General features: G+C 41.1%; 1 protein-coding gene across 10 annotated transcripts in view; it reads left to right on the plus strand.

The window, feature by feature from the left end:
- GRIA3 (glutamate ionotropic receptor AMPA type subunit 3) overlaps positions 1-16,029 on the plus strand; it is a 212,686-nt gene that overhangs the window by 67,697 nt on the left and 128,960 nt on the right. The gene's annotated exons all lie outside the window — the stretch shown is intronic.

Genomic DNA, 16,029 nt, shown 5'->3' on the forward strand with positions numbered 1-16,029 from the left:
ATCTTTTAATGTGAGAGTTCATTTGAGCAGAACAGTTACGCTCTTTCCATAGTATATGCATCTTATTTGTTAAATGTGTAACAATCTTCCCAGACTGACTGATTACGTTGATAAATATGGTGATAAGATCAATCACTGTTTGTATCTGTATTTCCACATACACTGCACTCTATATTTTCTCCATCAGACTAGTTAATACTGAGCTTGCTGCATATTTTATCGTGTGTTGGTAACCATAGAGTTAGATTTATTGTACTTTAGGGTGATGGAAGAGTAGTCATGCGTGAGCTGCACTATCATAACAAATGGAATACTATGGTTCTTTTGTTTCACTGGATCTTGGATTGAATATTCAAATGGCATATAAATGTTTCAAGTAACAGTAAACACTTGGCAGAGTAATTGGGTGCGAAGCCTAAAGTAATGTGAGTGCCGTGGCTCACCGGTCCCAGGGATGTTTGTTACAGCTCTCTAATTTTAAAAAATAACTCAGAGGAAACAGAACGATAAAACAAGAAGAATAAAGAACTTGCATTGCAGCCAAAATGCAACCCTGTCTTTCCTTTCATAAAACAGATTCATGACTGTGTAGTTGTTTTTGCACTCTGTATGCCGGGGGGAGAGGGGAAAGGGGAGGAATGCTTGCCCCAGCCCAGCCCCTGTGGACTTCCCAAACTGATATTTGAAATTCACACTCAGATATGCCTATAGCTTGTTTACTCGGGTAGTCCTTGTACAACTTGTGTGCACCTGTACATGACTGCAGCTTGGTGAACACACTGTTGTAAAATAACCAATAAAAAATACATTGTTATAGATATACATGGTTATAGATAGTGTAAAAACATCCCACTAACTATATGCCTTTTCAAAAGCACCTAAATTGACTGTTTTGAAAAGTGACTAAGGTCTCATCTAAATGAATAGTTATGTCTCACCTACACTTAAAAGCTTGGTCGACATAACTGCGATGTTCAGAGGTGGGGAAAAATTCACATTCCTGAGTGCCATAGCTATGCCAGGCTAACCCCTGTGTAGACATGACTAGGTTAGCAGAAGAATTAGCTAGCACTGCTCTGAGGGTGTGAGACAGAAAAACAGTGACAGAAAAACCACTTCTGTTGCTGGAGAAAGCATCTACACTAGTGGTGGGCAACCTGCGGCCCGCAGTCCACCCGCGGCCTGTCAGGATAATCCACTGGCGGGTTGCCAGACAGTTTGTTTACATTTGCACACCCGCCCGCAGCCATGGTTTCCCGTTCCCGGCCAATGGGAGCTGCGGGCAGCACGTCCCTGTGGCCCGCGCCGCTTCCCGCAGCTCCCATTGGCCGGGAACAGTGAACCACTGGGAGCTGCGGGCGGCTGTGCAAATGTAAACAAACTGGCGGCCCACCAGCGGATTACCCTGACAAGCTGCGTGCGGCCCGCAGGCCACAAGTTGCCCACCCCGATCTACTCTACAGCATTATAGTGGCATAGCTGCAGCACCATAGCTGTGCCACTGTACCACCCGTAATGTGGACATGGCCTTAGTTTGCAGCAAACTGGGGTGTAAATCTATCCCTCGCTAGCCTACTGTGCACTAAGTGTCAGTGTGGACCCTGGCTGCTGCGCACTGAAAGTTCCCTGCTGCACTTTGCCCTACCCCCACTTTGAAACAGGAGTAGATTAAAGAGCACTAGGGAACATTTAGTGCCTAGCAGCAGGGTTCACATGGACACTTAGGCTACATCTACACTATGAGATAAGGGTGTAATTCCCCTGCTTGTGAACATATACTTGGGCTAGCTCACATGGACCTAGCAGTGTAGCTGCAGTCACATGGGTAATGACAGGGGAGGCATTGCTTAGCCTTGCTAAGTACATACCCACTGGTTCCAGAGGGGTAAATCTTTTGGATGGCTAAGTCATGCCTCCGCAGCCGCTAGTATGGCTACACTGCTATTTATACTCGCTCTAGCTTGATGAGAGCTGGCACGAACATGTGTATGAGAGCACAGGAATCCCACTCCGAGCCTAGTGTGCAGCTGGCTAGTGTGGGGTGGATTTACACCCATGTTGCCATGACCGAAGTGTTCATTTAGATATGTCCTTAGGCACATAGGAGCCAGGATTTCAAAGGCATTTAGATGCTTAAAGATAGGCGTGTAATGGGACTTACAAAAGCACCTACATGAGTTAGGTGCCTCTCTCGTAGGGAAATTAATGGGAGTTAAGCAGGTTAGGCACCTAGGTGCTTTTAAAAATCCCACTAGGTGCCTATCTACACCTGTAGGTACGTAAATACCTTTGAAAATCTTGTCTTAGCTGCCTGGGACCCATTGAGACATTTGAAAATGGGACTTTGAGCTTAAGGATGTGTCTACATTGCAACTACACACCCATGGCTAGCCCATGTGAGCTGACTTGGGCTCGCGGGACTCGGGCTAAGAGGCTGTTTAAATGCAGTGTAGATGTTCAGGCTGGAGCCCGAGCTCTGGGATCCTCCCCACTCATGGGGTCCCAGAGCTCGGGCTGCAGCCTGAGCCCGAACGTCTGCACTGCAATTAAACAGCTCCTTAGCCTGAGCCCCGTGAACCTGAGTCAGCCGGCACAGGCCAGATTTGGGTTTTTAATTGCAGTTTAGACATGCCCTAAGTCACTGAGGCACTTTTGAAAACTTTACTCACAGTGCACTGTGAAGTTACCCCATATCTGAGAAGTTTGTGGGCAAATTAAAAGGCAATCAGGAACTTCAATAATATTTGAAGGCATTGATTTCCTTCCCTCAGTATCTAATGTAATCTTTACATTTTTACGCTTTGACATCTTTACAGAATAGCAGATAGACTTTAAAAAAAATCAATATGTGCTATTAGTTTCATTCTCTTTTTTCGAATTCTCTTCACTGGTACAGTAGCAAGTCCATGTGGTTCCATAAAGTTTGCAAAGTGGTATAATTGCATCTAGAACAGTAGTCCAATCATAATCTTTGAAGTGTGTTTTAAAGAGAGTTCTGTGCAATAGACAGACACTTATTCCTACACACCACATCCATTTCTTTTGTTTTGTAACTGTTAGTAAGACATGAGATGCAAAGTTGACTTCACCACTCAAATGATGTGTAAATGAATGTTCCTCTAAGATAGCTTTTACTAATGTAACCAAAACAAGCAGATCATTCTACGTTATTACAGGATCAAGTGTTTCACCTTCCAACAATGTGCCAGGATAAATTACAACAGACTAGGCAGACTCAACCTACCAACCATCTCCACTTAATGTCAACGTCCCAAGCATTACTCTTAAAGGAAGATTCCTCGTGGCAGGTTATGCTGCACAGTTTACACTACATGTTAGGAATTGCGCTGCCCCATCATACAATATGGGCAAGGAAATTCCCTCCACTGATGTTTGATATTGACAATCAAATACGCTTTTGGCCAGATTCCAACCAGCATCTTATGACTTGCAACGGAATCTAAACATCCTTTTTCCACTCTTTGATGTACTGTTCTTTAGATGCCTGGCTAAGAGGTGCATTTTCTTCTGCTTTCAGTGTTTTGTCATTTGGTATTCATCCAGAAGCTGTTAACTAAGATATAGTGGCCAATAGTTCTTGCAAAATTCCTGACCTTTTGTTGATACTGCTTCATAATCCTACTGGTATAACAGCGTTTACTTCTTATGTGCTAATATTGGGAAGAATTTTAATAGTCATGAGCTGCCTAATTTATCATTGAGCCATTCAATTTTATGTGTAGAAACACTGTTATTGTCTGAGATGCTCATGCAAAGTGAGGTTGAGTCTTTGGTGTAGGTCACTGCTAGTGGCCTATTTATTGCTATCACAATTCTATTTCATTACCTTCACAAAGTCCCTCACAATGGCATTTCTCAACCAGGGTTTATCCAGGCTATGAATTAGACAAATTCTCTCCAAGCCCAGACAGCACTGTAATTTATTTTTGATTCATCAGAGTTCCTTGATCCTTGTTCATACAAAAATCATTTCAAAAGGCACAGAAATGAATAGTGTAACACAGCTGAAAAATGCCTATTAGCCAGCTAAATGTCTGTAACTGAGGAATGGTCCAAAACCTCCAATCCCATCAGCCCGGGACTATGTGGAGAAGTCTGGATTTCCATTCAGACTTTGCTATATTTATAATCTGCCAAATCAAACCTCCTGATCTGAACATACCCAAACTTGGTTTAAAACTAGATCTGCACTCAAATTTTTAAGTCAGATCCGTATCTTCTCTTAACAAGTATTGATGCAGAAATTTTCTCATGTCTCACTTGCAACACAGTTTGTGCTGGAAACAGACTTCTTCCCCGCTTGAGGGTCAGGTTATGGCAGTTGTATAGTCAACATTCCTTTAAGAGCTGCAAAAAAAACAAAAACAAAAAACAACAAAAAAACAGTGGTCGTAGCTGCATTTTATAAAGTAGCAAATGTGTGATGTGTTTGTTAGTAAGAAAGGGGGGTCTACTGCAAAGCTTCTCTCTGATTTGTGACATAGCTGATTCATTATCTACTATCATAAGATTGTAATGGGGGAAGAATGTGTTTCCATATATTTGTCTTTCAGTGCTGGATATACATCTAGCAATCTGTCTTGAGCCCATTAGTGGTATATTCTATAGTTTTGGGTTGCGATCCCATCATGAATCATAAGCTCAGAGGTGCAAACTGGATCATTGCTTGGAGGAAAGCCTTCAAAGTCACACAATGAAGAAGCAGGTTGTAATGTCAGTGAGATTCTGTAGGTGGCATGTTGAACAGTGTTTGAACTGAGTGAGTATAGATGTCTATCCCAGATCTTCACTTCTCACCTCTGTCCATGAGCAAAAATAGTGTGAAATGTCAAAAGTGAGTGAATCTGAGGATGCACATATACAGAATGTGAGTAAGGATCCATAAATTATCATTTATATTATCATAAAACTCATTTAAATTTCAGAGTATTAAAAAACACTCACTATTTGATTACTGCATTTTTTGGTGTTCAGAATAAATAAAAGGAAATTAACTTACATGTTGATATATGAGACATTCCAGATGCAAGGGCAATTAAAATTCTGGTTATTAAAGGGTGAGATGCTGATGAAGACAGACTTTGAAAGCATCTGTTAATGAAAAGTCTCAAAGGCAAAAGAGTTGTTTGCTCAGGTAGTTTGAGGAACAAAGTTTTTTGATAAAGGTTAGATAGAGAAATAAATATTTTCTAACATGGTTGTCTGAAGGTCAGATAGCAAGAATAATTTTACAGTATTTGAGGACAATCCAACTAGCATAAAGTTTGACTTTTTTAAAATGGCGTTTGTCTAAGGCATACTGCGTTAATATTTGTGATGAATATTTATTTCTATTCACAGTTTGATTACTGTACTCACCTGTGAATATTTCTTCAAAGGAATAATATTTATCATTATTTAAACATTACTTTCTATGTATGTTTTTAGGAGAAGGCATGCACACTCTTGCTAAAAGGACCAATGCATGAGACAACAAGGAATTAATCTGTGTTATCAATAATTGTAAGAATACAGCATGCATTGAAATTACATTTTTAGGTCCTCAAATGAAAACTGCAGTATATAGGGTCAAGTTTCTGCAGTTTTGAAACTCTCAGCTGTTGATAGGTGGATAAAAGTTTTCCCGTGTACAGTATTTAAAATGAATGTATTATGGTGCTGCTATGACTAACTATTATAATAATTATGCTAGGAAAGTCTTTTTCCCTCTCTTTTACTCAGATGGTAATTCTACAACACCTTAATTTTTAATTCTGCTAGAGTATTATTTTCACTTAGAATAACTAATGCATCTTAAAATCAAAATCCTGTTTCGTTTGACTGCTAGCTTACTGTTGTATTTACTTCATTAAGTAGGATTATAAAAGAGATGTTCTCTGTAAGACAATATGGCAGTGCTTTTGTTGTAACATTTCTATGGGTAGTCAATACTGTTTATAGCAGATATATATGGATCTTTAAACAATAGCAGCAAAACCTTGAACTATACAGTAGTGCTTGAGCTGATGAAATAAACTCAGGATTTCAAATCGGAAGGTCATGAGTTCAAATCCTGTCCTTGCTACTGATTCACTTATACATCCTTGGCAATTCATTTTCCTATTCTGCTTCAGTTTTATTATCTGGAAAATAATATTTGCCTGCCTCATATGCATGTTGTGAGGATAAATTAGTTAAAGTGCACCATTTAACACTACATAACTGCCAAGTGTTATTCATCATAAGGTGAAGGATTTCTGATATTGAATGATAGGAGAACATCTGTTATGACATACACTCCTTTGTATTGTTAGCAGTATATTCTCTGTGTGTCTGAGTACAAAGCAGGTCCTCATGTAATGTACATATAATATGATGCCAGTCTAAACTCTGCCATTGAGCCCACACTCCCACAGGAGCCCTTAAAAGCACTGTATTTCAGGAGTCCCTGGGAGCTGACTGGTGTGGAGAAGGGCAACAACCATGGCCCCTCCCACACTCTTCTGCATATAGAAGGCCAGCAACAGCACTACCCCGAACAGTTCTCATGTTTATGGAGCAATGGTGAGATCCACTGCACCGTCCCTGCCCTGCGCTCCCAGAGACCAGGCACAGTCAAGCCCTTTCTATCTGTTAAACACAATTGTTGAACAAAAACAGCCACAACAAAACCCTACTACTCAAACACCTCTCTAAGGTTTATTCATGTGGTGATTTTTCATTTTCCACCTTTCTCCGAATGGTACAACAGGCTAAATTTCTTCCTGGTGTCATACCTTTGCCACCAGCAAAATTACACCAGGAATGAATCTGGCCCCATGAGTCTGGCACTTACTAAGCCAGTGGTATCCTGTCCCCAACTGACAGTTACCTGACTCGGGGTTTTGTACGCCCTGTCTTTGAGCACCCATTCTTCCTGCAGTGCAGATCAGCTGTCTTGTACAGCAGACTAGGTTATCTGCTAACCTGCTAATTGCTAACTGCATGATTCCTAATCCCCTTTTTGCTTAGATAAATATATAAACACACTCAGATATATTCTTTTACATGTAGTAATTAGCATCATCAGTTGAGCCCTAGCCAGGGATTTTTGCCCCCGTTGATTTTGTACATTGCAGGTTAATGTCGTGAGCTAAACCCAAGATGCCATTTCAAGCAATTTCTTCCCAAATTTTCCTCTTTTATCTTTTGCACATTTCTACATTGTACTGTGTTTCTACTGCTTAACTGCTGTGCCTTATGCCTGCCTAAACTACAGTCTTTATGGACTTCTCCAGTCTCAGGACCCAAGGGAAAAAAATGGAATAGCAATTAAATAAGTCTTATCTGTACAGCTAATCTTGTTCCAGAAATGTATCCACAAATTATGAAGACATTCCCAGTTTCTTCCAACTAGACAAGCTCATAGCCTGGTTCCAAAATTAAATAACTGTTCAGCGGAGGGCAACAAAAATGATTAGGAGGCTGGAGCACATGACTTATGAGGAGAGGCTGGGGGAAGTGGGTTTATTTAGTCTGCAGAAGTGAAGAATGAGGGGGGATTTGATAGCTGTTTCAACTACCTGAAAGGGGGTTCCAAAAAGGATGGATCTAGACTGTTCTCAGTGGTAGCAGATGACAGAACAAGGAGTAATGGTCTCAAGTTGCAGTGGGGGAGGTTTAGGTTGGATATTAGGAAAAACTTTTTCGCTAGGAGGGTGGTGAAGCACTGGAATGGGTTATCTAGGGAGGTGGTGGAATCTCCTTCCTAAGAGGTTTTTAAGGTCAGGCTTGACAAAGCCCTGGCTGGGATGATTTAGTTGGGGATTGGTCCTGCTTTGAGCAGGGAGTTGGACTAGATGACCTCCTGAGGTCCCTTCCAACCCTGATAGTCTATGATTCTATGATTCAGCCTTGTTCCCTGAGGATCTTTCCCTAGGCTAGCTTCAAATACACAGTACACCTAGGGCGCTGTTCAAGTCACTTTTCTCAATCCTTACTCCCATTGTGGTCACATTGGTATCAGCCAAATGATCCGTGCGGATAAAGGTTTCATACTGCTGAAGGAAATGCATTCCAAAATGGCTACAGTATAGCACTCCTTTGGCTGCCCAATAATACTTTATTCTGAGTTCCCTGATGTCAATGGTGGTTTGGCCTGATTGAGTGCAGAATTCAGGATACACAAAGAAATCTGTGGCTGGGGAGGAATATTGCTGGATTTGAATTCCAAGGTTTGGTATTCTGCTGTGCATTGTAGGCAATTGTCTTTATTCCACTGCTCTGGACTTTGTAACATCATTCTCTTTTGCTGAAGGGAGACAGAGCCCTGAGCTCATCCTAAGGTTTGCCAGATAAAGGTTCCTCTGATTTAAACAATGTTATTTCAATCTATTTTTATTTGGAACGTTAACGGCTGCAAATTTAATTAATTTTATTAGGCTAAAGAAGCTTTAACATTTAATAGTTCACATTTAAAATGGCTTTCCCTTTGGGAAGGCTGTTCTCCACTACCTCAAAGCCCATGGCTTCCAGACCTCTGCATCCTCCAGTGACAGAATGCCCTTAATGCTCCCTCTGCCAGCTTTCTGTTAGCATCAGTATCAAGAGTTCTCGACGTTCTTGGCAGTAAGTACTCTGGGAATACCCTACAGCCCCTGCCCACTGGATAGCACAGCGCTCTTCACCTTCTGTCACTTCTCAACATATATTATTATTTCCTTCACTGGTTTCCTGTGCTACTTCTGCTGTCTTCCCTGGGCAGTCATTACCTGCTTGTTTTGTTTTGTTTTTCCCTCAAACACAACTAACAGAGTCTGGTTTTAAAGAGTCTCTCAGCCTGGATTATTCCAACCTGCATTCAGAAAACTATAAATTACTTGACCATTAATGTGCCCTTGAAAACATTTAAATGAAGAATCCCAGGGCAAAGATAAAAACCTGGATTCGCCCCTTTCAGAAACCCTGGATCATAACATGGGTTCAAGATATAAATATATTTCCATTAGCATGAGACCAGAAGTGGCCTATTCCGCATTTTCCCACCAGCGGGAGAGTTGTATCCAAATGACAAGGCCAGTTACATCACATCTTCATCTGGCCTTGATCCTTACAGTCTTTGGGCCTGATTCTCCTCTGTATCACTCTATCACTCTAGTTGACTTGATCCACAGTCAACTTGTGGAACTCCTTACCTGAGAAGGTTGTGAAGGCTAGGACTATAACAGCGTTTAAAAGAGAACTGGATAAATTTATGGTGGTTAAGTCCATAAATGGCTATTAGCCAGGACGGGTAAGGAATGGTGTCCCTAGCCTCTGTCTGTCAGAGGATGGAGATGGATGGCAGGAGAGAGATCACTTGATCATTGCCTGTTAGGTTCACTCCCTTTGGGGCACCTGGCATTGGCCACTGTCGGTAGACAGGATACTGGGCTAGATGGACCTTTGGTCTGACCCGGTACGGCCGTTCTTATGTTCTTATGTTATGTTCTTGGTGCAGCTCCACTGGAAGCACTGCCGTTGCACTGACTTAAATCTGGAGTAATGCAGTGGTGATTTAGGCCCTATATTATCAAAAAAATGCAGATTAAAGTGAGCTGTGGTCAGTAAGAAATAGTGACTTTTGAGCATCCAGATTTCTTTTTGTACACACACCATTCCATGCTGTGGATCTGAAATCCTGCATGTTTAGCTATATCCCTTCCTGAACAAATGCAGACCAGATGGTTCCTGTAAACTTTCAGCTGACAAGGCAAGGCAGGGTCACTTTCACTCATCCAAATTGGAATATCTGTTTGTGAGGATTTTTGTGTTTATGGATGACCCAGGCAATAATGTAATTCACCATGAAAGAGACAATAGGGGGCATAATAAATTAGTGGTATAGAAGGTGAAAGAAAAAGATAACAGAAGGGTTTATATGCTTCCCATTCTAGAGGTTTGTGTGACATCAGAATAGCAGCACATAGTTCACCATATGCAAGTTATTGGTGCATTTCAAATGGCCAGGTAAGAAACAGTTGAAATGAGATTATTCCGTTTTTTATTTAATAATTCAAGCTGCGGAGCTTAAGTAAATGTAATTAGAATAAAAGAGCACTGCAGGGCCTAGGTATTTGCTAAGACTCGTATTAGTGTACAGCTTGGCAGAGATCCCTTGCTTGTTCTACTCCTTTAAGCATACATGAAGCATATAAACTTATGTTACCTTTTCCTTTTGCCTTCTGTATGCAAAATACACCTCCCCTTCCTCCTCTGCTCTGACCCATGCATTATTTTACTCAGGTCTAACAATATTAGATAAATGCTTTTCCTTATTGGTGTTTAAACTAGTGCTGGGTTCAGAGGTAAGTAACCAGAGTATCCAAATGCAGCTAAACTTCTAGTGCTCTGAGGAGATTTTAGGTGTAAATAAACATCATAAAGTTCATTTTTGACATTAAGGGGAAACTTTCACAAGGGCGGCCTCATTTCTGTGGCTCAGTCTACATCTGCCGATTATGGGTCCGCATTTGGGTGCCCGCAGTTCAGTTGTGGGCCCAAGTCATAGTTCTTCACCTCTAGGTAACCGATTGTGCATGCAGATCAGGTAGCTAGAAGCACCAGTACACAGATTTGTATGCACAGTTCATTTTTCTGGCCCACACGTTTCCCATCTGAAAATATGTCCCTTAAAAAATCCCTAACACTTACCAACACAGAAGAAAAAAGGATTGCAATTTAACGCTGCATTTCTGAGGTCTAGGATTCCCCTTATATTGTCCATTAAGAGGATCAGTGATTTAAATTAACGTTTGCATTAATTTCTTTGGTGCCAATCATAAAGAGTTTCATGCTATGATAGAGATGTTCTAGTATGGTCCACTGGGCAGAAAGAAGAAAAATGCCCTCCATGATACAATTGTATATGCTCCTTTCAATGGTCATTGCTATCTGATCAAGAATAAATTCAATCATGTAGTATGTGAAATTCCATCTGGTTGAATAAGTTGTTCAGGCAGAAGATTTTTGCTTAGCTGGATTTGGGAAAGAGACTCTCGTGCTTTGGTAAACTGATGGAGGTGGGTGAAATGTCATCTTTATCTGTGTCAGTAGCACTGGCCGAGAAACACCCATCTCAGAAGGGATGGTTCATAACAGTAGCTAAAATATAGTCTCTACTTTCCCTTTAGAAGAGTGAAGATACTGGTTTTGTTTGTGTTTTAGTATGGCCAGAGAAGGAAGTGTGGCTGCAGCACTGGGAAGTGCAGAGGGTTCAGCTCTGATGGAGACCTCTGGCCTATTTAAAATGCATAGACATCTATAGTGGCAGATAATCCATTCCCGGCCTTTGCTTTATCTTTTTGGGGTCCTGTTTCAGCAAACCAGATAAGCACGTGCTTAAAGATAAGCACATGCCTAAGTGTTTTGCTGAATAGGAGCCTGGCTGCTTATGTTTGTTTTGTTCAGTTTGTAAGAAAGGCTACTTCTGCCTTTGCCTCCAGCTCATTCAGTTGATAATGACAAGGATTCGATTTTGGATATCACCAGTATCTTTAGAACCGGCAGAAGCATCCTGACATTGGCTGGTTTGAATGTTAAGCTTCCGTCTGAGTTAGAGGATGAGAAGAAGGTCATTCTGATGAGGGCTTAGTAGTGGTATCAATGAACACATTTTAAAAACATGTCCTGTCACAGTCACCTACAAGAGCATTAGTTTCTCTTAGTTCAGCTCATATTTACTTTCTTTGGTTAACACTTATATGGAACAGCTGAACTGAAACCAATTGGCAACAAAACCTTTCCCAAATAGCTTGCTCCTTGACCCGAACTGAACTGGAAACACAAGTTGCCTCTTAACTACTTATGAGCGTGACCCAATGCCTACCATACCAATAGCCACAAAACTGAGCAAGACACCCTGTAGCTGGCTGGCTTCCTTCTGGGGTTCACAAAATTAGAGCCATTCATGAGAGCTATACACCTGCACTCCGTTATATGAGAGTATCTTTTGTGAAACACTCACACTAAAATAGATTTATCTGGAGGGGAAAATGTGATTACACTGGCTCACTCATGGATGTGCAAGGAACTGGGAGTGACATTTCCCCATTCACTCCCTAACAGAGAGATCCCCATGGACAATCACATTTTTACTGTTGCTAAGTTAAACAAAGAAACGCTCAGAGTCGGAAATAAGAAAAACAAAGAAAACCTTTTTAAAAATAGCCCTGCTGCTAAATATAGCAGCATCCACAAGGGTAGAGTACAACTGAAGTTGGGAACATGTTGTTCATGCAAATGTCTCATAATGGCTAAGGATGTACATTACAATAAGATGCTGCCGAAGACAATAGGCATAGAGAAATGTTGAAGGGTAGGGAATAGCGAATGCTATGTTTTCAGGGAATTGGCTGATGGTTTCTTGAAAATGTGGAAGAGGTGGGTTTTGTGCTGTTTCTATAAAGCAATGGAGACTCAGTCAGGTGTGGGGAAGTGGAGGAGCAAATGATAGTTTGTGAGTGAGACGTGGAAGAGAAGGCCCAAGAAGAGGACACAAATGGCAAAGCACAGAGAGAAATCATGGGAAGGATGGAGAGAGGCGATCATGAAGGCAGAGGGGCGTATTGCCATAGAAGTACTTGAAGATAAGGAGAAACAGTTTGTAGTGGATACAGAAGTGGTGGGGAGTCCATGGAATTCTTTCATGCTGTGAGTAATTGATTATGTTTACATGTATCGGAGAAAAGTTGTTGAATAACCCTTCCCACTCCTTGCTCTTCTTTGAAATAGCAACTGCTGGACAAAACACACATGTGCATGTACACACACACACACGTGGGTATATTGCACATGAAAGGGCTTTCTTGTAAGCAGGAGCGCCGCCAGCTTTTCTGCCGCCCTAGGCGGCAAAAGGTCCTGCCCCGAAATGCCGCCTTCCCACAGAGGCAGCGGAAGGTCCCGCCGCCGAAATACCACTGTGGTCGCCGCCCCCCAAATTGTAGCACCCTAGGCAACCGCCTAGGTCGCCTAATGGGTTGCGCTGGCCCTGCTTGTAAGATATCCTGATTTTGATTAAGTCAGATATGGCCTAATAGAACTTCATCTGAAACCAGGAAGTGCAGAGTGAAACCAAACTGAATGGGTGACATGAACATAAGAACAGCCTTACTGGTAAAACCAGTATCTTGTCTTCTGAAAGTGGCCAATGCCAAGTGTTTCAGAGGGAATGAATAGAATAGGTAATCATCGAGTGATCCATTCCCAGCTTCTGGCAGTCACAGGCTAGGGACTTCCAGAGCATGGGGTTGCATCTCTGACCATCTTGGCTAATAGCCAGTGATGGACCTATCCTCCATGAACTTATCTAATTCTGTTTTGAATCTCATTATAGTTTTGGCCTTTGCAACATCCCATGGCAACAAGTTCCACAGGTTGACTATGCATTATGTGAAGAAGTACTTCCTTTATTTGCTTTAAACTTGCTGCCTATTCATTTCATTGGTTGACTCGTTCTTTTGTTATGTGAAGGAGTAAATAACACTTCCTTAATTCACTTTCTCTACATCAGTCATGATTTTATAGATCTCTTTCATTCCCTCCTTAGCCTTCTTTTTTCCAAGCTGAAATCTCCCCGTCTTTTTAATTTCTCCTTATATGGAAGCTGTCCCATACCCTTAATAATTTTGGTTGCCCTTATCTGTACCTTTTCCAATTCTAATATGTCTTTTTTGAGATGGGGCACCCAGAACGACACTCAGTATTCAAGGTTTGGGCAGACTATGGATTTATATAGTGGCATTATGATATTTTCTGTCTTATCGATCCCTTTCCTAATGGTTCCTAACATTCTGTTAGCTTTTTTGACTGCCGCTGCACATTGAGCAGATGTTTTCAGAGAACTATCCACAATAACTCCAAGATCTCTTTCCTGAGTTGTAATTTAGATCCCATTATTTTGTATGTATAGTTGGGATTCTGTTTTCCAGTGTGCATTACTTTGAGAGTATAGTAAAGTACCTTCTTTCCAATGTATTTATTTTTAACTTATTTCTTCGGAAATATCCATAAGCATTTGTGTATTTTTATTTGCAAAAAGATAGAGCAATGCCATTTCTTGCAAGCTCCCATATGGGATCAGAATGTTCATAAACTGAAACCATTAGTATATTTTGATTGGAAGATTGCTAAAGATTGTGGACCAATTTATTATTAGTTTAGCGCAAGCACAAGATTTATATTTATCTATATGTAAAGCAGAAAGGTGTAAATAGTTCTTATTTAGTAGAAACAACTATTATAAAAGCAAATCTTTACATACAAAGCATTTGTAAATTCCTGTTAATTGTAATTGCATTTCTGTATCAGAATTCATCATTTGTAAGCTATTGAGTATCTCAGGGTACATCTACACTACCCACCGGATCGGCAGTTAGTGATTGATCTGTTGGGGATCCATTTATCGCATCTAGTGTAGACGAAATAAATTGATCCCCGATTGCTCTGCCGTTAACTCCTGTACTCCACCGTGGTGTGAGGCGAAGCGGAGTCAACGGGGGTGCGGCGGCAGTCGACCCCACGCCGTGAGGACACGAGGTAAGTCAACCTAAGATACGTCAACTTCAGCTACGCTATTCTCATAGCTGAAGTTGCGTATCTTAGGTCGATTTTCCCCCCTCCACCCCCGGTGTAGACCAGGCCTCAGTCTTATATGTGAACTTCCTCTGTTCGCAATGAAATCATAATACTTTCTGAGACATCACAGTCATCTTTGTAAAATATGATATTGAGGAAGACTGAGTTTATCATACTATAGATATGTAAATGCCTCTCTTTTAATAGTTTTCAGTGGAAAGGAGACGACAGAAAAGATTCCCAGCCAGAGTATGTATAAATTGTCACCACCTTTGACAAGACAATAACATGCATCCATACGAAGGAAAACCAATAATACTCAAGGTGCTTTAGGTAGCCACAGTGTGGGCACTTCGAAAGGAGGTGGGAAGCCTCATGAAAAGTTCTCCTAATGCTCTACATGCAGGCTCTGTTAGGGTACAGCTCGAGCAACAGAGGTCAGATTCTGCCCTCGGTTACACCAGTAATGCTCCAGAGACTCTCCATCGATGTCAGTGGAGTTGTTGCAAATTTACACCAGCGTAAATGAGATCGGACCCTTTGTCCTAATTATTTAGTATAAAAAACATCCTTAAAATGAAATCTCAGATTTGAGCTCAGAATAGCAACTGGTATAGTTCAGTTCTTTCAGTGCTTTGTTCCTGTGTGTCTCTCAAGGATTTTCAGTCTCAAAAGTGGGTGAGGGAGTTTGCCATAAAGTACTAGTAAATTTCCATGTTAAAATATAAATAATTAACCCTAGCAAATGTGTGTGTACGTGTGTATATGTATATGTGGGTGCGTAGAATATACACGAAGTAATTCTGTGCTTCTAAAGTAAGACTATGAATAAGGACCCCAAAGTGTAACTAAACTTTTAATTCAATAATTTATGAATAAATTATTTAGATAGAAACATATTCCACTCGGACATTTCTGTACTGAAATGGATGCATTCCATTGGAACCCAAGTAGGTGCATTGAGTTGTCAAGTAGGTGAACTATGCTATCTGAATTGAACTCTTCTAAATAGGAAATAATTGAAAATATCCTACAGTCTCAACCTTTTGAAAAAGGGGGTCAGTAAACACAAACTAAATGCTGCAAGACAAGGAATACAAATCAGTGCCCCAGGGCTCCCACGTAAGCTACCTTTGGGGAGGAGATTTCCCTTCCCAGCTGCATTACAGTTAGCTCACGGCTCTTTGCTCAAGTTTGTCTGCAGCCCAGTCACAGCTGTGCGCAAGGAATGAACTGCAGTTTGCTTGCATACGTTTCCCACTGTGCAGCTCTTTGTTCATTTCATGCTGCTTTGCTGCTCTGTTGAGGCTGCTGAATGAGTCAACGTTACCTTAATATAAGCTTTAAAAGTGTAGTTAATATTATTGCATTCCATATTTAAAAATATTTCTTGAAATAAAAGTGAATATCAGCAAACATGCTCTACAGTACATGCCT

This window comes from Trachemys scripta, chromosome 9 (assembly GCF_013100865.1).
Source record: "Trachemys scripta elegans isolate TJP31775 chromosome 9, CAS_Tse_1.0, whole genome shotgun sequence".
NCBI classification, from domain to species: Eukaryota; Metazoa; Chordata; order Testudines; family Emydidae; genus Trachemys; species Trachemys scripta.